Below are 21,946 nucleotides of genomic sequence, written 5' to 3' on the forward strand. Positions count from 1 at the left end.
TTTAAAGCCCTCAATTGCCAGAGTTAAGAATCTACGCATGGCACAAGGGTCCCTCCTTGGTCTGCTTTTCCGATCCTTCCCACTCCACACCTCGCACTTCAGTGCCTCATCTCGGGGAACATTCACCCTTCCCTGCCTGGCCTATGCTCCTCTTTGCCTCCATGCTCCTGCACAGGTTACCTTCATTGGCCATGTTCCTGGTCACTTACCTGGTTTCTTGGCTAGAGTCTCTTAACTTTTTTTAAGATTAAGATTTACTCGTATAGAAGCTTTAATCACTTAATAGCTATGGAACCTTGAATAAGTTACTAACCCCTTTATTTTCCTGGTGAGTAAATTTGTGATAATAATGGCACCAACCTTGTGGGTTTTTTGTGAGTTTGAAATTGGTCAACTCAACGCATGTCAAGTACTTAGAACACAGTACATAAGTACCCTATGTGTTAGTGTATACAATATTAGCTATTATCACTATAACATGATTTCTCCAACCCTTCTTTAATAAACCTGAATTTGATATATGTTCACTGTGTCCCGTAATACCATGTGCTGCATATTTCTACTCTTTGACTTACTGACAGGCGGTGTGGCATGGTGGAGCCGAGTATATAGGTTTGATTTTTAGTTCTGCTAATAACCTCTCTGTGCCTTATTTCCCTCAGCAGTAAAATCGGGATTGCTGTGAGGATTAATTGAGCTAATTAATATATGTTAAGCACTTAGGACAGTATGTGGCACATAGCAAATGCTATAGAAGTCTTTGCTGGGCTAATTACATATTTGCAGATATGTTTTTAACCACTTGAAAGTGAGCTTTCTTTTTTTTGCCAGCTTGACTGAGATATAATTGATATATAATACTGTGTATGTTTAAGGTATACAACATGATGATTTGATATATGTAAATACTGATAAATGATCACCACAACAAGGTTAGTTTACACATCCCTCATCTCATAGTTACAATTATGTATGTGTGTGTGTGTGTGTGTGTGTGTGTGTGTGTGTGTGTGTGTTGAGAACTTTTAAGATCTACTTTCTTAGCAGTTTTCAAATTTACACACAGTATTGTTAACTGTGGTCACCATGTTGCAAATTACATCCTCAGAACTTATAACTGGACTTTGGATCTTTTGACCAACTTCACCAATCCCCCCTCAACACACATGCTCACCACCCCCGGCAACTACCAACTGCTCTCTGCTTCTATGGGTTTGATTGTTCTAGATTTCTCATGTAAGTGAGATCTAACAGTATTTATCTTTCTCTGTCTGACTTATTTCATTTAGCATAATGCCCTCAAAGTCTATCTATATTACAAATGTTCTATTTCCTTTGTTTCTTTTTTTGCAACTAAATAATATTCCATTTTATGTATACACATATTCACCATTATTCTGTTCATTCATCCATCAATGTATATTTAATTTGTTTCCATATCTTGGCTATTATTGTAAATAATGATGCAATGAACATGAGCATACAGATAGTGATGCTTTGAGATAGTGATTTCACTTCCTTTGGCTATATAACAGAAGTGGAATTGCTGAATCATATGGTAGTTCTATTTTTAATTTATTCTTTGATCCATGTGTGTGTGGCTTAATTTCTATATATTTGTCAATTTTCCTGCTTTCCTTCCATTATTGATTTCTAATTTTATGCCATTTTGGTCATAAAAGATACTTGATATAATTTCCATCTTCTTGAATTATTGAGACTTGTTTTGTATCCTAACATATGATCTAACCTCGTGAATATTCCTTGTGTATGAGAAAAGAGATTCAGTTTATCTTGTCTGTGGATAGCTGCTAGTTAGTCTTGTGAGGGGGACTGCAGTCAGGAAGCACCTATGTCCCTGTCTTGGTGACTGAAAGTGACTTTTGTGAAGGTAGGGATGGCAGAGGTTGTTGACATTCAATTTATAAGTTTCTAGTACCTAATGATACATGAGGTATATCGTTGACATTCATAAAATCTTTATTTAATAACCAGAGGATTTTTTTTCACAAAGGAACAAAATTAGAAGTAAAAATTCATGAAGTTTTCATTTAAACATCCCTAAGTTTACTGTTCAGAAAGCGTGTAATCATTGGCATAGAATGGGTTTCACCATTCCTCTCTGCTAGTATTTCTTTATTCCTGTCAGATTTGATAAGGACCATAATAAAACTTAGAGAAAATATTAAACTGCTGACATTTGAAATATCCAGTTAGAAAATCTGATGTTCTCAGTATTTTCACTCCCATGGTTCCCAACTGTATTAAGCAGGTTTATTGAAGGTCAACTTAGGTCATAAGAGATCTTATTCTGGACGACAGATTATACTGAGCCTATGCTTTGTGTGTTTCCACCACCTTCACTGTAATGATGAAGAATTTTTTGAGTATCGTTCTATTTTATCATTGGGTTACCAGCTGGCTTGCATCAGGTGAGTTCCTCTTAGAGTCACACACTTACTGCAGAGCTTGGTCCCTCTGGAGACAATCACTCAATCAGTGTGAAGATTTTACACAAGAGTGTAACATGATCAAGTTTGCATTTTGAAAAGATTGTCTGGAGTCCATGAAAAAAAGATTGGGGAGGAGGGAGAGCCATGGTGTGAGACCAGTTGGAAGACTGATGCTATAGCCCAGGCCAGGAACCAAGACAGAAACAATCATGGGGTGGAGAGATTTGGGAAATGATAAGAATTTATAACAGGCAATCATTGCTATTGACTAGAGATGATGGAGGATATTAGAAAGGCTCCTATGTAACTATATTATATTACTCAGTGCCTAATGGGACTATTAATCAGTGTAGAGAGAAGAGGAGAAACAATACGTTTTATTTGGGCAAAGTAATCATTCTGTTTCTGGAGGTGCCTTTGGCCAGTGGATGTGCCTGGCAGGCAGTTAGTTGTTACAGGGTCTGGAACTCGGGAGAGTACCCAAGGTTGGAGATAAGGGTTCAGGAGTTGTTACTGTATGGGTGTTAGTGTAGGCCACTGCTGCTGCTGACATCACAGGTAAAGTACATACAGTGAGACAATTAACCAAGAATGAACTCTAACTTGGCACAATGGCAAACTGATTTATTGTTTTAGGAGATAAGGAAATGGAGTACAAGATGACTTGGAACATTTCAAGAGCATCTTATGGAAAGTTCATTGTTAAGGATGTGGAAAAAGCTTAGTATCTTTTCTCAGAAATCTTAAAAACTTAAGTTACTGATTTATATGTATCTGGATGATTCAACTAAGGGGTATGTGTGGCAAAATATAGAACACAACGTAAAGCAAGTAACCACCAAAATAACAAAATTCTTAGGTACATTCTTACCTGTAAACAACCACCGCCTCTTTTAATCAGAGAAGGCTGCAGGGCAGTCCTGTACTTTAAATTTATAGTTTTTTTTCAAAGTGAAAAGTAATTTTTATGCAGCAAGCTAGTGCATGCACATATATACACCAATGACACAAAAGTTTTTGAAACAATACTCAACCTTACTTTTTGTGATGCACTTTTGATATTTTTCATTCCATCCCATTTATTTTATTTCATTCTGTTCCTTCTTTTCCATTCTGTTCCACTGTAAAAATTAAACTCTGATTCAATAACATACAAAATTGATTTTGAAAGACTACTAAGAGGTCACAATGCCCAGTTTGAAACACTCTGCTTTAAAATCCTACTGAATCATATGCCCAGCCAGTGTGGCTCAGTGGTTGAGCATTGACCTGTGCTGAAGTTGTGGGCTCGATCCTCGGTAAGGGGTGTGCAGGAGGCAGCTGGTCAATGATTCTCTCTCATCATTGATGTTTCTATCTTTCTCTTCCTCTCCCTTCCTCTCTGAAATTAATAAAATATATTTAAAAATAAAATTAAAATAAAATCCTGTTGAATCTTATATAAATTAAAGACAGATCCTACATGTAATACCTTTATTGAAAGTAGGCTAGTATAAAAGAGTTTCTAGAAGACTAATTAGGGTTCTCATGAACGTTCTCACAGGAATCTTGCTGAGGAGTTTTAAACCACTTAGTTGGTAATTTATTCATGTCTAATTCAGCCAAGTGGTATTATGGACTACCTACTTCAGGCATGACGCTGTGCTTGCTGTTGGGGACAAAGCGTTCAGCGCAAGGCAGATCCAGAGTTTGTGCATTTTGAAACAACACAATTTGGGGACCTACTTTAAGAAAACAAAAGTGTAAAACAGCAAATATAAAATTAGGTGCCAAAGTGATTACTTATATATGATGGAAAAAAATCACATTATACTCAAGTCTCAGGTCCCTTTTGTCTAAGACCCCTTTAGGCAATTTGCCAAAAATGTTTCTAGAGTAATACTTATCAACGGCAGCCTGTTCCCTTCTCACCTGGAACACTGCAACCCCACAACTAACACCGCTCAAAGGGCCTGTCTGACATTTCATTAGCTTCAAAGTAAATCCACCTCTGTTTGCTTCTGTGTAAACAACATCAACCACTTGTGTCCTCTGGGCAAGGCAGACACAGGTTAAAGGACTAGTCAAATAATACATTATCAATTATTTTGTGCGATGGAGAAATACAGAGAACTAGGAGAGCTTATAGCAGGAAATCGGACCTAGTCGGCAGCACAGGGAAGACTTTGCCGAGGAAAGGCCAGCTAGAGACAAAAGTGTCCAAAGCGCTGCTGCTGTAATCACAGGCCTGCACCAGACCATGACATGACACGTCCAGAAACTTGGAGTAAGTGTCCAGACCCTTTTAAAACAATTTGAAGGAGTAATTTAAAATCCATTAAGTCTAATAATACGTTTAAGCATGCATTGTGCATGTATGCCCTTTATTTTTTAATTTTGTTTTCCCAGAAATTCATTTTTTATTACATTTACAAAAGTATGAATATGCACATATTGGGGGCGGGGGAAACCTGGCCCTTCCCATTGATAGACTGAGAAGCACTGTCAGAGATGCTCCAAACAGTGGAGCCCCGTGTCCCTCTGCTTTCCACTTGCCATACTTCAATAAAATCAAAGTGAAAATAAAATAACATTTAAAATAAGGTCTGGACAGCAGGATGTATTACCATGACATTAAAGTAGAAAACTTTATAATAAATAAGAAACAATAAGGACATTAAAAATAGGAATGAGAGTTAAGAAAAATTCAAGGCAGGACATGCAAAATTAGGATGTGATGACTTTTATTGTTTTTATAAAAATATATTTTATTGATTTTTTAGAGAGGAAGGGAGAGGGATAGAGAGTTAGAAACATTGATGAGAGAGAAACATTGATCAGCTGCCTCCTGCACACCTCCTACTGGGGATGTGCCTGCAGTCAAGGTACATGCCCTTGACCGGAATCGAACCTGGGACCTTTCAGTCCACAGGCCGATGCTCTATCCTCTGAGCCAAACCAGTTAGGGCAGATGTGATGACTTTTAAAAAATATAGAACCATTAAGAGGATAATTCCTTACATGACATGAACTAATATAAAAGGAGCACAAATGACAATGAAATTTTCATTTAGGAGTTGAAAGCCCAGTGGATACTTGGGTCCTCCCAACACCAGGCTTGCTCTCTGGGTGAGAGCCGATGGGTAGAGATGGGTCCCTGGGTCTTGTTCTGGGTGCTTGCGAGTCCCAGCATCCTTGTTGCTTTATGCAGGGAGGAAACACGGATTCTCCTCAGTACTGGGCATGTCTATTGCCATGGCTCCCGTGTGCAGTCCAGCAGCGGTTTCATTGGATTATCACATCCCCATGTAAAGAACATCTGTTAGAAACACAAGGGCACTGTTTTTCATTTTTCAAAATCCTGAGCAAATTTAACTTTTTGATGTTTATGAACTAAGAAAGGGTTTGCTTCTAAACATTTAATTTCATTTCACAGCAGTTAGTAAAAGAATATTTGAGTATTAATGAAAGAGGTAATGCATTTTACCTTAAACATCAACCTTTAACTCACTTTTAAAATAATGTCTAAGTTTTCAGGCAAATTGAACCTTTGACATTATTTTTATTACATTCATGGAAGGAAAAAGTAAACAAAAACTAATATTATATTTATATTGATGATTTCCCCCCTTTTTCTTATTATTCATGTTTATTACTTTAAAAATTATATATTTTTAACATGACCCATGATTTCTTAAGCAAATCGATATAATTCCTTTTGCTAATAAAAAGTGAAAATCTGGTCATCTTAAGAAGCATTTTATTAATGCAGTAAAAATAGACTCTTTAAAAAAGTTGCTTATCATAATAATATTCAAAATATGATTTCTTTTAATTGAGTTAAACTAGCAGACTGTCTAATCACATATTTATTTCTGTGTGCTTCTGATTCTTGCCAGGTATATGTCATTATTTTAAAATTAAGTCATAATTTTGTCAATTTTTTTTTTCTTGACAGATTTAGAACATTGTATATTGGGTACATTTAGAAGTGTTCCCATATTTACAAATTAGAAGGAATGGATGACTTTTCCATTATAGCTTTCTTCAGCCATTATGTCATAATTACTTAATTTAGACAAAGTAAGTCATGCCACATTGGTAATTGAGCAAAGATAAATCACAATTTTGTTAAGTTGTTTTCCCTCCACGTAATTAGAATTGTGCACTCTTAAGGATTTGTTGAAATTTACAAATGGGATCTACTTTGAACTGAATTTTAGGGGGAAAAATCTTAACTGAGATTAATGCAGAAAATATTGACTTGCATTTTCTATTTTTGTTATTATTTTTTTGTGTAAGTCATTTAAGTTTCAGATTATTGGGACAATTTTAGAGAAACGTCCTGTACCCAAATTGTAACATATAAATAGTAAATAACTTATTAAATCATTGAAAATATACCTGTCAACAGGAAAGAGCACACATGTTGTCCATTGCAAGAGTTCGTGTTGTACCATATGAACGTACACATGAACATCTTTATTGCAAGAGTTCGTGTTGTACCATCACCAAGAAATGTAAACTTCTCTTGGATAAATGGATAGTGATGATGTTTTCATAAACCATGCTTCTGTGAATGATCTTGATCACACTATTTGGATAGTATGATCACCATAGCTTTGTGTTGGTTAGAACACTGCATAACCATTCTCTTAACATCCAGGAAGGAAGGATTAAATGAATAAATGAGTGACACTGGAAATATTTGGAACATCGATGAGGAATAATCAAACCCCTTGAAAAGTTTAAAGATTTGCTAGAAATTCAGCCTTTTCTTGGACTCATTTGGATAGTGTGATAAATTGGTCAAGCCCATTTTCCAGACTCCTGCGGGAATTTTATCAAAGCAACAGCAACACAAGCTTGTGTACTTTGTTTAACTTCAGTGTATTATTTTCTATTCCTCTGAAGACACATTTCAAAGGGAAAAGTATGTGTTGCAGATGCAGTGGCTCTAATTACAAAAATACACAGATGTTATACAAAATTTACCTTCAGGCCCAGGATGTAAGTTCAGGATTTGAAGGCCAGGAGATTGCTGAGGTAAGACCCATTGTTCTGCAGCGAACAAACAAGACAAGCTCTGCAAACGAGAGGCATGATGGCATCGAACGGTGCTTTCCTCCCGTTTTGCTGATATAGTTCATCTGGGCCCAACTGTGCAAAACAGACTGAAACTGTCTTATTTTAGTTCACTTCTAGGGCTAGTTTTGACATATGATTGTCAAATTCGATCTGTATAATAAAAGAAATACATCTATTTATCAAATTACAGTGAAATTTAATTGCTTGTAAATAAGGAAGTTATGAGGAGGAAAGCGATTTATTGGAGTAAAGTATATTTAGGATCATATATGTCAATATTAAAATGGTGTTGTTAGATCATACTTATAAAAATCCATTGGAAAATCAAGATTAGAAGTTTTCCATTTACTCCCTTAAAAGTAATCTCTTCCCCTCCGACCTGGATATGAGAATTTAGCTTTCCTTTAGCCCCAAACACATTATTACATAGCAAAGAAGAAAAGAATAAAGAGATTAGGAGGGGGAAAGCTACTCAGGAGAGGCCAGAAGCCTCTCCACTCTGAATTTTAAGTGCTGCTTCTGATGTCGTTTTCTTCCTTTTCATTAATAAAGGATATTAAGGAAGTAACACAAGCATAATAACTGTTCACACAGCCCCTTTCACAAGATATTCTTAGTGGCTTGCATTTCTGGACTTTGTATCTGATAGTGGAACAGAACTAATGCAGATGGTGGAGAAACAAATTCTTTGGAAGTGGATGCAAAGAGCAATATGGTATAATCTTGGATACAATGCTCCCATTGTGTTTGATGCATTCATTCATCTGCAGATGCATTCATTTGCAAATTACTCAGTGCTCCTATCTCTTTTCAAACGAAGAATATGTCATTCCAAAAAGGCCAGCACATCCATGACCCCCACTGGATTCTTAAAAGGCTGACCTCCTTCTGGTTTTCTCTATCCCCTTCTATTTCCTTTGAGAGTCTGGAAGAGCTCAGTGTAGAAAGCTTGGGCTCATGTGGATTATGAGCTACGTAGTTCTCCAGCTACACATGCCTGTACATTTTTCCCATAAATACTTCATTTCACATCTATTTGAAGATACATTTATATTAGTGAGGTTAACCATACGTTGTTGGAACAATCTTGGGAGATAAAAATAATTGTGTTATTTATTTTGTTATAATGGATGTGCAATGAGTAGAGAGAAGACATACTTAAATGAGTACCTACTTTATATATATATATATATATATGGCATGGGAAAGATATCTTACATATTCTCATATTGGGTCAAAGTTGTCTATGATGCTTGGGAGAATAAAAGGAATAGAGAGCAATGATATTATAATAGAGAAATAAAAAAAGATAAAAATAAATATTGCAAGGTAGAATAAAATTCTCCAGTAATCAAGAATCAGTGCTTGGTGTTTACCAGTTCACGAAGTTTCAGTTTAGGTTGATCAAGATGAATCTGTTGCCTGCTATGTGCCAGTGCTGGGTCCTGAGGCTTAGAGATGAAACAGCCTCCACCTGCAAGGAGCTCAAAGTTGACAAAGGAATCTGGACAGAGTGAAGTCTGGTTGTGCAGGAAACCTGTCCTTAATAATAAAATCCCTGAGCTGAAACTTGGAGAATGATGAGGTATCAACTAAGTGCTTAAGGGGAAAAGGGCAAAGACTTGTCTATATAGAGGACTCAGAAAAAGTGAGTGTGCAAGATGAACAAGTAGTTTCAACATGGCTGTATGATCTCTAATCCAGTGATCTAGGCTCCCTATTACATTCTCTCTTCAAATTCAGTGAAGGCTGATCTATACATTAATTTAACTGTATAATTGAGGTGGCTTTGACCTTTTTATGTTTTGATGCTATTCGTTATTATTGTTCATGATAGAAATAATCAAAGTAACTTCTGTTCCTTTCCCACCTGCTATTTGATTTTTGACATCCATCCTGACAAAGGTATTAGAATGTATAAATACAGTTTGTGAGGAACTATGAAAACTAACATTGGTCATGGGAAACTATTACTGTTGGCACAAAATTAAAATCTCCATTTTACTTTCTTTTTGGACATTAGAGAGTGTATCTGTATTTCAAAATATAATGTATAATAATTCTCGTGATATTCTGTGGGAAAACATGGAAATGTCAGGGAGGAAGCTAGATGGATAAGTAATTGTTTGCAAAGGTCATTAGTGGCTCAATTATTGTCACTCTGAAAGGAAGTGTCTAGATTCTTGCCTCTTAACTCTGTCATCATTCCTGGATCATCAACATTGAATTGAAAGGTTAAGAATATCGTTGCCAATGCTTCAGTGTCTTAATACGATTTTTTCCTTCCTTTCTCTCTCTACAAAAAATGATAAAAATGGAGAGCATCTATTATATAGTTGGCATTGACATACATTTTCTTTCATCTTCACCCTGTCCCTACCATATACGCAGCCATATTCTATTCCAGTCTTATACAGGACAGTAAAATAGCCCACGTGAAAAGTTACATGGCCTATAATGTGGAGTGAATAATCCAGAGATGGACTTCTGGCTCCCAAACTATGGTTTTCCCACTGTTTTTAACTACCAGTTAAAAACATGCTTCCTTTGAATATATATGCTATTAAAAGTATTTGAACATTATAATCTTACTGCTATCTCAGGTTTGCTTCCCTTATGGAAGGAAGCATCTCCGTTGTATAAAGAGGGACTAAATATCCTCCATCACTCTAACTAGAAAAATACCTTTTGTAATAAGTTGATTGCTTCTTATCTAACGAAAAGAACATAAATACCATTATTATTTACTTTATTTTTTAAAGCAAATTTTTAAACATTTGGAAATCTTAGATTTACATTAAAGTTGTGGACATAGTACAGAGGGTTCACATACCTTTCATCCCATTCCCTATGATGGTATCATCTCATATGGTACATTTTTATTAAAACTAAGTAAAGCTAATACCCTTGCTATGAACTATACTATAGACTTTATTTGGATTTCACTGGTTTCCCCACAGATGTACTTTTTCTGTTGCAGGATCCAATCCAAGATTCCCACAGTGTTTAGTGTTCATGTATCCTTAGGGTCTTCTGCTCTGCAATGGTTTCTAAGTTTTTCTGTTTTTTTATGCCTATGATCTGTTTTTGTAACCTTTGCTTAGCACAGCTTGGAAGAGAAGTGGTCAAGTATTTTACAGAACACTCCTCACTTTGATTCAGAAGAGGTATTTTCCATGATTGGCTTAGGGTTATGGTTACTGTGAAGAATACCAGAGATGTGAAGTGCCTTTTCTTTCTTCTTCTTCTTTTTTTAATGTTTTTTTTTTAAATTGATTTCAGAGAGGAAGGATGAGGGAGAGAGAGAGAGAAACCTCAATGATGAGAGAGAATCATGGATCAGCTGCCTCCTGCAAGTCCCCTACTGGGGATCGAGCCCACAACCTGGGCAAGTGCCCTTGACCAGAATCGAACCTGGGACCTTTCAGTTCACAGGCCGACACTCTATCCACTGAACCAAACAGGCTAGGGCTAAAGTGCCTTTTCTTCTTACATTTTATCAGGGGTTCATGATGTTATCTTAGATTCTTGGCTGGGTCTCTGTAACAAAAGCTAGATTAAGATTAACAAGAGAAAAGCATTCACATTTATTGAATGTACGTTTACATGACTGGAGGGCCTTCCTAAGGAAATGAAGATCTGAAGAAAGATTAAACACAAGTGTTTTTATGCTAGGACTGATGAAGAATGGAAAGTTGTGGACAAATATGAAAGGACAAACAGAGTATGAGCTCAATTTGATAAATTAGGGGAATTTAGCGAGGACTGTTCATTTAGATTCCTCTTGGTGTCCCTCTGTCTTCAGAGATAAAGATGCTCCTTATGCTCTGAGTATAGAGAGCATACCTCTCACACCAGGGTTTTATGACCTGCCTCAGGGGTAGATCAAGGAATCCTTCCTGTACCTGTCATTTCTCAAATTCCTTTAGCCTAATTCAGCTTAAAATAACCAGCATGCATGCTAAAGTACCATATTTTGAGGCAGGGTGTCTGAGTCTTGTCAACATCAGCATGACCTAGCACTAGTGATATTAACACTAATGATTAATGGCTTGGTTAACATTATGTTTGCCAAGTTTCTTCACTGAAAAGTTAGTTACAGGTTGAATTATGTCTTCTGAAAAAGATATTTTCCTCCCAGTCCCCAGTACCTGTAAATGGGACTTTATTTGAAAATAGATTTAATCGAGTTAAGATGGGGTCATTAGGATGGGCCCTAATTCAATTTGACGAGTATCCTTAAAGAGAGGAAAACATCACGTGAAACATAAGTAAAGACACAGAGACACACAAGGAGAATGTCCTGTGACAACAGAGGCAGAAATTGGAGTGGAACATCTGCCAACGGTTGATTGACAGCTGCCTCAGAGGCTAGGAAGAGGCAAGGAAGGATTCTTCCCTGCAAATTTCAGAGAGAGCATGGCTTCACCAACACCTCAGTTTCAGAGTTCCAGACTCCAGAATTGTGAGAGACCAAATCTCTGTTATTTTAAACCATTTGTTTTTTGGTGTTTTGTTATTACAGTCCTAGGAAACTAATACACTATTCATTTTCCATTTTCTGTCCTTTGTAAGCAAGCCACTAAATCCAGGTCACACTGTAAGGTATTTCATTTGCTTTTACATATACATTTTGAAAACTTTGGACAGAGTTGCCACTATCTCTTTATCCTAGTTAATCTTTGGCTGATGACATGGGCAATGGAAACACTGAAAGGCAGCCACTGACCATGGAGCTGTGTTTAAATTAAGTTCATCAAATAATTCTCTCCAGGGGCAAAAATGGAATTCTCATTTGCATTCTCTCAAATAACACTATCTTATATAGTAAAAGCCCAGGGACTGAACAGCGGAATGACCAGAATGACTGGTTGACCAGTTGTTATGATGCGCACTGACCACCAGGGGGTAGATGCTTAATGCAGGAGCTGCCCTCCCCCGCCCCCTCCCCCCCCTCCCCCCACCCCGTGGTCAGTGTGCTACCACAGTGGGAGTGCTGCTTGGCTGATCGGAATGAGAGGCTGCTCCTGCTGCAAACCCCGAGGGGCAGGAACCCTGATTGCAATTGTCGCCTCCTCACCCCAGGCTCCTCCTCCTTGCTTCCTGCTGCCTCCTCTGGATGCCCGCAGGTTGTGCGGCACTGCCATCAGGCTCACAGAGCTAAGTCCAGAGGCTGGGAGATGGGTTCATGGCTGCTGCCTCTCAGTGCTATTGTCCCTAGGCCCAGTGAAGATGCCGCACCAGGAGCAGCCTCTCAGAGGGCGGGTCCACAGTCGCTCTGCTGACCCAGAGGAGTAGCGCTCCCACAGCAGGCCAATCCCCATAGGCCATGCCTCCCACCAGTGCATGAATCCAATGCACTGGGCCTCTAGTTGTATTATAATAATGCAGAGAGTCATGATCGGTTTTTGTAACCTTTGCTTAGCATAGTATTGAATGAATGAATGTAATAAGAATGCAGTTCTTTTTTTTTTTTTTCTAATATATTTTATTGATTTTTTACAGAGAGGAAGAGAGAGGGATAGAGAGTTAGAAACATCGATGAGAGAGAAACATCGACCAGCTGCCTCCTGCACACCCCCTTACTGGGGATGTGCCCGCAACCAAGGTACATGCCCTTGACCGGAATCTAACCCGGGACCTTTGAGTCCGCAGGCCGACGCTCTATCCACTGAGCCAAACCAGTTTCGGCAAGAATGCAGTTCTTAACTCAGGCCTTTTACATGGAATTATCCAAAACAAGTTTCTGTATAACACTTTTTGGACAGTGTAGTTAAGCCACTTGAACCATTTATAAGAGTTTAAACTATAGTTCCAAATCTTTTCTCTAACAAAAGGAAAGAAGGAATATTAGATTAAATCTATTTATGTGTAAAACCTCCAAAATAAGCTGTGATTTCAACTGTGTTTCCCAATATAAATTGTGGTTTTAACTGTTTGGAAGCTAAAACATTTTATTTTTTTCTTCCCAGTTCTTCCTTCCTTCCTTTCTTTCTTGTTTTCTTTTATTTACAAGAGAAGCCACTTTCTATGGAACAAAATATATACATATTTTCTTTAAGAACCCATTCAGTCTGGCTATAAGAAGAAAGATATAATATGTAGATGTTCATTTTTTGCTACCCTGTTTGCAGTGATAACACCTATTTTTTTAGATTCTTGAGCATTTCATTAAATTTACCTTAAAACTTAATTATGTAAAACCAGTGCATTGGAGCTTGTGAGATCATCATGGGTTTGGAAGATGATCCCTCAGGAGTTGAACACCCAGGGGAGCTGGGAGGTTGCATTACCAATGACCAAAATATGCTTAATGCAAGCCCATTTTTCTTCCTGCATGATGCAGCATTTATTGGAAACAATCCAAGCCCATATGTATGCTCTAAATTGTCCATTTAGTGTAGCAAAAAAGAAGTGTTTCCTGTTACATTATATAATATTGGTCATCAATTACTTTTACAAAGTGTGCTGTTGGAGGTTTTAAGTAAGCATGCAGATAGAAACTACAGTAACCCATACTTTTATCATATATTAAAAAAATTAGAGGATAGCTTCTTATACACACAGTATGTGTATTCTGGCCTTCCTACATAAATATATAGATGATTAAAACAAATTTTTGAATATGGTATATAATGACCTTACTCTTACTGTATAACTCTACCAGTTTAACCATTTTTATGAGTTAACTCAGAAAAACATCTCATCAACTTAATCTCCAAATCATGCCAGTGAATTTGTTTAAAGATAGTTTTAGAGAAGGGGGACATTTGGGAGAGTGAGGCCCAGAGACTGTGATGATAATGCTCTAAGATATCAGAGGCAGACATTTTGTTTTTCCTTGTTATTTAAGACTAGAGGCCCAGTGCACGAATTTGTGCACCAGTGGGTTCCCTCCTTCTGGCCTGTGGGATCGGGCTAAAACTGGCTCTCTGACATTCTTTGAGGGGTCTTGGATTGCAAGAGGGCACAGGCCAGGCCAAGGGACCCCACCGAAGCATGATCGGAGCCAGGGAGGGACGTGGGTGGTTGGCCAGCCAGGGAGGGATCACAGGAGTACTCTAGGGCATGTGTCTGTCCCATCTCGCTCAGTCCTGACTGCTGGACCCCAGCAGCAAGCTAACCTACCAGTTGGAGTGTCTGCCCCCAAGTGGTCAGTGCATGTCATAGCGAGTGGTTGAGCAGCCTTAGCATATTAGCATATTATGCTTTGAATGGTTGAATGGCCAACCAGTTGACCGGACACTTAGCATATTAGGCTTTTATTATATAGGACTAGTGGCCCAGTGCATGAAATTCGTGCATGGAGGGGGGGTTTCCTCAGCCCAGCCTGCACCCTCTCCAATCAGAGACCCCTTGGGGGATGTCTGTTTACCGGATGTTATGACCCAGGGTTTTTATATATTAGGTTATTTGTAATTCCTTACTATTGTCCAATTATCACATTCTCAGGGGACTTATTGAAATGAACAAGTGTAATATCACCTGCGTTTGCTAAGTATGTGTCCATTTTGTTACATAGTAATTATTGGCAATCATTGATTACTAAGTATAGCTTTAACAGTCAATCATGTAAGCCAGACTTGGGGACATGAGAGGACATGTAAGAATGATGTCATGGATCTTTAGGTTAAGCTGCCTCCATGTTTCTTTTTACATGTGGTTTCAATTAGATTAATAGTGCATGGGGAATTCTGAGAATTCAGTAAGATCCTGTCTTGTGCTGGGTATCACATGAAGGTACGTTGGCAACCAGGAAAAAATACTCTTTACTTTTTTTAAATTTCCTTAAGGAAGAAACGATGTTACATTTTGATGAAAGAAGATAAATCATCTAGCAGAACTGAATCCTCCTTCCCATCCAAAACCCCTAAACATATTGATAATATGTATAGATTTCTGATATCCCTTATTTTAAAAAGTGTTTTTTTCTTTAGCAGTTGGCCTCATTTGTTTAAGATCTCCATCCAAAGGAATAAATTTTCAAAAACTGCCAGGTATCCAGCCATCGTCCTACTGCATCATATATTATAGTATATTATAAAAGTCTGACTACAGCAAATTTGGACAGATTATTTCAAAACATGACATATAAATACATAATGTGTAGGATTCATGAAAAATGAGGAAAACAAAGCAAGAGATATTCTTCCTTCAAATTGGCCAAATTAAATTCCAAATATTTTCAAATATTTGAGGTTTTCTAGGGAAGAAATTGTGTTACCTGCCTGAAATGATAATTTCCTGAATGCTGCTTTGGAACATGCCAGATACTTTCTTAGATTAAAATAGAATTTACTATGTAAATTCCCATTTTACATAATAAATATGTATATGTAAATATGTATATGTAAAAATTTACTATGTAAAATTCCATTTTACATAATAAATATGTATATATATACACACACACACCTATATATGTATGTATGTATATATTAAAATATAATTTATTATATTTTATTATTTTTAAAAATATATTTTTATTTATTTCAGAGAGGAAGAGAGAGATAGAAACATCCATGATTAGATAGAAACATCAATCATTGATTGGCTGCCTCCTGCATGCCCTATACTGGGGATCGTGACAGCAACCCGGGCATGTGCCCTGACTGGGAATCAAACCATGACCTCCTAGTTCATAGGTCCTTGCTCAACCACTGAGCCATGCCAGCTGGGCTAAGTTCTTATATTTTTTAAGAGAGACCAGATTACTTAAATTTCTCCTTGGGCCATTTTATTAAGAGTTCAACTTGATAAATACTTGACGACATCCATTTTAAATCCCTTGCTTCTCTGACCCCAGTCCTCTGCTAACCAGAGAGCCTTCAGCCAGTCAGGCTATAGTTTTTAGAACTCACCAAATCCTTTTGACTATATTTTCAAATATTTATCAATTAACTCCTGTTTCAGTAACAAATTATGCCCAAACCCAGCAGGCTAAAATAACAACAGTGGGAGAGATAATCTTTGTTTCATAGTGTCTGGGCCTCAGCTGGGAAGACTTAAAGATGGAGTTTGGAATCATCATCAGGCATCTTTACTCACATGTCTGTCAGTTGGTGGTGTGTGATTGGCTGGGACCTCAGCTGGACTGTCAGCTAGCACTTACAGGTGACTTTTCCCTGTGCTTCTCCATTTGGTGAGGGTTTGGGCTTCCTCACAAGATGTCAGATGGGTTCTGAAAACAAGTATCCTAAGTGGGTCAGATGGAAACTGCATCACATTTTATGACCTAACCTCAGAGGTCCAAAGTGTCACTTCTCTGTAATTAGAAGGGGAGGAAATATTGACCCACCTCTTGATGGAAGGAGTCTCTGAGTTGCACAGGGACTTCAGGTTGTGGGATGAGAGTTGTAGCAGTCACTTTTGGTAGTACATTCGGCCACATTTTCATTCCTCTCCTTATCTGCAATGACTGTTTTAGGTCTGTGTCTCAATATCTTTTGCTAGGACTTTAAGGCCAATGGTCTGCTATCTGGTCTCCTTGCCTTCACACTAATGCTCTTCAAAGCCACCCTCCACAGATCTGGAAGGTGACCTTTCTAAAATGGAAATCTGTCCATAATTCCAGTGTTCCAAAGCTCTCAAGAGTCCTTACAGAAGAAAGGCCTTCAATATGGCATGTAAGCTTTTCATGATCTGTTTGTTTCACTGTACAACCCATTTACATGGCACTCTCCAAAAATAGTAAGCTTCTTGCAGTTTTCCCTCACCTCATCACACATGTATGCACACTTCACATGCCTTTTTCATGGTGTCCACCTCAACTGTATTCTTCACGATCTACATCGACCTCTACCTAATGCATTCCAATTTTCTACAAATAGGGTCAGGCATTACCTCCTCCACTGTTTGCAACCTGGTTTCAACTTCTATATTGTAATTCTCATATCTATCCAATTTGCCTCAATTTCCCATCTATTAAAAGGAAATGTATTAACTAGTGTCACCCCAATACATTTAATAAAAAAGGAAAAAAGGAAATACAATCCTGAACTCATAAGCTCTTATAAAAATTAAATGCATTTAGACATGTAAATTTCTTACAACAATGCCCAGCATATGGGCACTGCTCAAAAGATATTAGGTATTATTATTATGATTATAAGCCATTTGCATCTTATATTTCTGGAAAACTGGAATAATTGTGGAAAATGTTTTGCCTCAGTGTCTTTGCCTTTGTTCTTTTCTGCATGGAATTCTCTACCCCTACCACTGTCTGGACCCATTTTCCCTATTTCCAAATTCTATTTTAAATTCCACAAATTCTCAGGGAAGTCATCTGCAATGCACTGGATGTTTGTGTCCCCCCCAAATTTATATGTTGAAACTAATGCCCAATGTGATAGTGGTGTGAGGTGGTGAAGCCTTTGGGAGGTGCTTAGGTCATGAAGGTAGAGCCCTCATTAATAAGATTAGTGCGGTTATAAAAGAGACCTTAGAGACCAAACTTTCCCCTTCCACTATGTGATGACTCGGAAAAGGTGGCTACCTATGAACCAGGCAATGGATTCTCACCAGACACCGAATCTCACCAGACCCTGTGCCATCATCTTGGATTTCCAAGCCTCCGGAACTGTGGGAAATGAATGTTTATTGTTTATAAGCCACCCGTTCTCTGGTATTTTGTTCTAGCAGCTCAAACAGATGAAGTCAGCATCTTTCTTCTCCAATCTTTAAAACCCTCATAATTTTGTTTATATACTCTATTTAAATCTGCATGTTATATTTCTATATTAATTTGTTTAAATTTGTCATTTTTATGGAATCACTGGGGATAAGTATTACATCATACATCTTTATAACTTTAATTCCTAACATTTTGCCTTGCTTGGAGTAAACAGATATTCACTGCGTTAAATTCGATAAGACAAAAGAATTCCTTTTGAAATATCAGAGATTTTGATATTATTAAACCAAGACAAGTGTATATTAAATTTGAAATTTAGATTTTCAGCCAAGGGGAACATTAAAGAAATAATTGGAGGATATGGTATTTGGGCTGGGTCTTGTAGGAAAAGTTCAGTTGGTTTGGTAAGCATTTGCTATCCCAGAGAAAAGAAGAAAGCAGGAAAGTTGTCCAGTGAATGCAACAATGTGAACATCCCTATTTGGTGGGGAAGGCCCAGGGTGTGTGGGTATGGAGAAGAGAGTTTGGGTGGTTGAGATATACTTTGGTGTAAGGGGAGGAATAAGGAAGGTGGAGTCCGGTGCTAAAGTCTTGAAATATTCTGCTTTTTTTCTGTAGGTGATGTAAAGCCATTAAAAAGTCTAGATGTGATCAAACTGAGTTAAGGAAAATTGCATGGGGAAAGAACCACGGTGGTGAACTGATTAGTAAAGGCATCTGATCTCAAATACTTTCTCCGTAAATGTTTAAAGAAAATCTAATTTGGATGTGGATATATTTGCTTTTCCACTGGCAGTCCTATTTTATAAGCTTGAAGTTGCTTTTTAGGTGAAGATTTTCAGTTACTCCCAACCCAGGTGGGAATCACTCCAGTAAATGACCCTGGGGCGACAGCTCCACACACCAATTACAATACTCGGGAGAGTTCTGCACAGGGTCCGTGTCACGCTGATTTCAATTAACATACTTCTTAATTAGGAAGAAATACAGAGGTAAAGAGCGTGATACTTTTAATTTGTTGCTCCTTGTTTAGCTCTCTGTCCATTTGAGACACAAGATAGCATAGGTGGATGGAGAGCCAACATCATGATGAAATTCCTTGTGACAATTAAAATTGTTAGGTCAGATAAATTATATGCGATTTAAAGTTTATTCCAGACTCCACATTTGCCTTGGAGAAATTGTGAAGTTGTTCTTTAAAAGCTATTTCTGTGGACTCTAAATGTCAAACTGTTATGGACAGTGTTCTAATTAAGCCAACATCATACATAGAAATTAGGTTCCTAATTCAGTTTCCAATAGAAAAGTCTGCAGTATAGTTACTCACCTCAAAAACAACAGAACAACAAAACCAAACAAGGGTTTTTGCATTGTGTCAACTGAACTTCAAGACACTGTGCCCTTGGGTACATATGTAATTTACCCACTGAGGGTTACTTTCAATATATAAACAGAGAATATTACTTCAGCCAAAGGGAAGTAATACCCTACCATGCCGGCCTTCTGATCTTTCCCAAAACTAGATAACCTGACCTAAACTAAAAAGCTCATGTGATAAAGAAAAAGGAAATCATTGCTTCCTGAACTTAAACCTAATTATATTCATGTAAGAAGGGAAGTGACTTGTAATTAAAATGGTAATAGAAAAGCATTTTTCCTCTCCTGTATCAACACCTTTGCTGCCCGAAGGAGGAAACAGTGACAGACTTTGAGACTGATGTTCTCTGTCTTTCACCATGCCTGGGTCACTTCCTTTGAAGGCAGAAGCCTTCTGGCCAAAAGATGTGAGAAGTTATGCCTTTGAGATTTATTTTCCTTTTCGGTATGTTGATCAAGCAGAGTTGGAAAAATACTATGGATGGTGTAGGTGCTGGAAAGTATACTATTGGCGTGGACAAGACCAGGATGGGCTTCTGCATAGATAGAGAAGATATCAACTCTCTTTGCATGACTGTAGTTCAGAATCTTATGGAGAGAAATAGCCTTTCTTATTATTGCATTGGGTTTCTAGAAATTGGAACAGATACAATCATCTACAAATCAAAGTTGGTGAAGACTAATTTGACATAGCTTTTTCAGGAGTCTGGGAACACAGATATAGAAGGAGCAGACACCACAAATGCCTGCTACAGAGGAACAGCCACTGTCTTCAGTGCTGTGAAATAGGTTGAGTCCAGTTCTGGGGATGGATGGTCTGACCTGGTAGTTGCAGGAGATATTGCTGTATACGTCACCAGAAATGCTCCACCTACAGGTGGAGTCAGAGCCATTGCTCTGCTCATTGGGCCAAATGCTCCTTTCATTTGTGAATGAGGACTTCATGGGACACACATACAACATGCCTATGACTGTCATAATCCTGATATGCTTTCCGAATATGTCATAGTAGAAGGGAAACTCTCCCTCTAGTGCTACCTCAGTGCATTAGACCGCTGCTACTCTGTCTACCCCAAAAAGATCCATGCCCAATGGCAGAAAGAGGGACATGATAAAGATTTTGCTTTGAATGACTTCAGCTTCATGATCTTCCCTTCATCCTATTGTAAACTGGCTCAAAAATCTCTAGCTCAGATCATGCTGAATGACCAGCACAGAGATAAAAACAGTATCTAGAGTGGCCTGGAAGCCCTTGGGGGTATTAGATTAGAAGATGCCTACTTTGATAGAGATGTGCAAGAGGCATTTATGAAGGCTAGTTCTGAACTTTTAGTCAGAAAACAGAGGCATCTTTGCTTGTATCAAATCAAAATGGAGATATGTGCATGTCCTCCATGGATGGCTGCCTTAGTTCTGTTCTGGCCCGGCCCAGGATTCACCTCAGCTGGCAGGAAAGAGGGTCAGCATGTCCTCTCATGGTGCTGGTTTGGCTGCCACCTTCCATTCCCTTAAAGTTACACAAGATGCCACTCCAAGGCCCGCTCTTGGGAAAATAATAGCAAGATTTTGTGCTCTTAAATCAAGGCTTGACTCCAGAACTATCTTTGCTGAAAGCATGAAGGTGGAGGGGACACTCATCACCTGGTCAACTATAGTCCCCAGAGTTCAATAGATTTACTCTTTGAAAGACCATGGTACCTGGTTAGAGGGGATGAAAAGCACAGGAGAATTTATGCCTGACCACCCTCTCCAAAAGACGACACTTTGGACGAAGGAATAGGAATGTGCATTCAAGCCCAGTAGCTGAACTTGTTCCCAGTCCTTCTAGGAAAGTGCCAAGACTCCAGGGAACGTCAGCAAAACCAGAGCAGCTGTCATCAGCAATGGGGGGGGGGGGGTATTGAGAACTTCTGTGTGGGGAAGACCTGTGTGGGCCACATGGGGTTGGGTATGTATGGGAACGGTTAGAATGGGATGTTTGGAGACAATACTAAGGGGTTACATGTTGCTTAAAATTTTATGTGACTGACATGGAGCCTGGAAAACTATTACGTTCTTTGGAAAGTCTCTTAGCCTCCTATTGAGTCTAGCCAATGCTTACTGTATTCCATGATGTTAATGGCTCTGCAAAACTTCCTATCTCTCTGGCCATTCGTATGCATGAAGCCTAGTTTTTAAATGTGGTTTGATGAGTCGTATGATTCTGACAGAAAGGAGGAGAGATACTAGTCTTCAATTTTAGTTTTTTTTGAATGTGTTATGCTTCCAACAAATAGGGTACTGAAAGTACCTGTGGTTTTTGAAAAACGTTTCTAGTTCAAGGAATGTGCTCTTACATGTGATCTACACAAAACCTGTTTGAAAATGGCAAGACAAACATGTTCTTTTCTAAACTTTGTACAGTCTGAAGAGAAGA

At 38.2% G+C, this 21,946-nt stretch overlaps 1 pseudogene; it reads left to right on the forward strand.

Moving 5' to 3' along the window:
• The first annotated feature begins 19,889 nt into the window (after nucleotides 1–19,889).
• Nucleotides 19,890–21,434, forward strand: LOC103305297 (hydroxymethylglutaryl-CoA synthase, cytoplasmic-like; annotated as a pseudogene).
• The last annotated feature ends 512 nt before the right edge of the window (nucleotides 21,435–21,946 follow it).

Source organism: Eptesicus fuscus, chromosome 4 (assembly GCF_027574615.1).
Source record: "Eptesicus fuscus isolate TK198812 chromosome 4, DD_ASM_mEF_20220401, whole genome shotgun sequence".
Taxonomy (NCBI): Eukaryota; Metazoa; Chordata; class Mammalia; order Chiroptera; family Vespertilionidae; genus Eptesicus; species Eptesicus fuscus.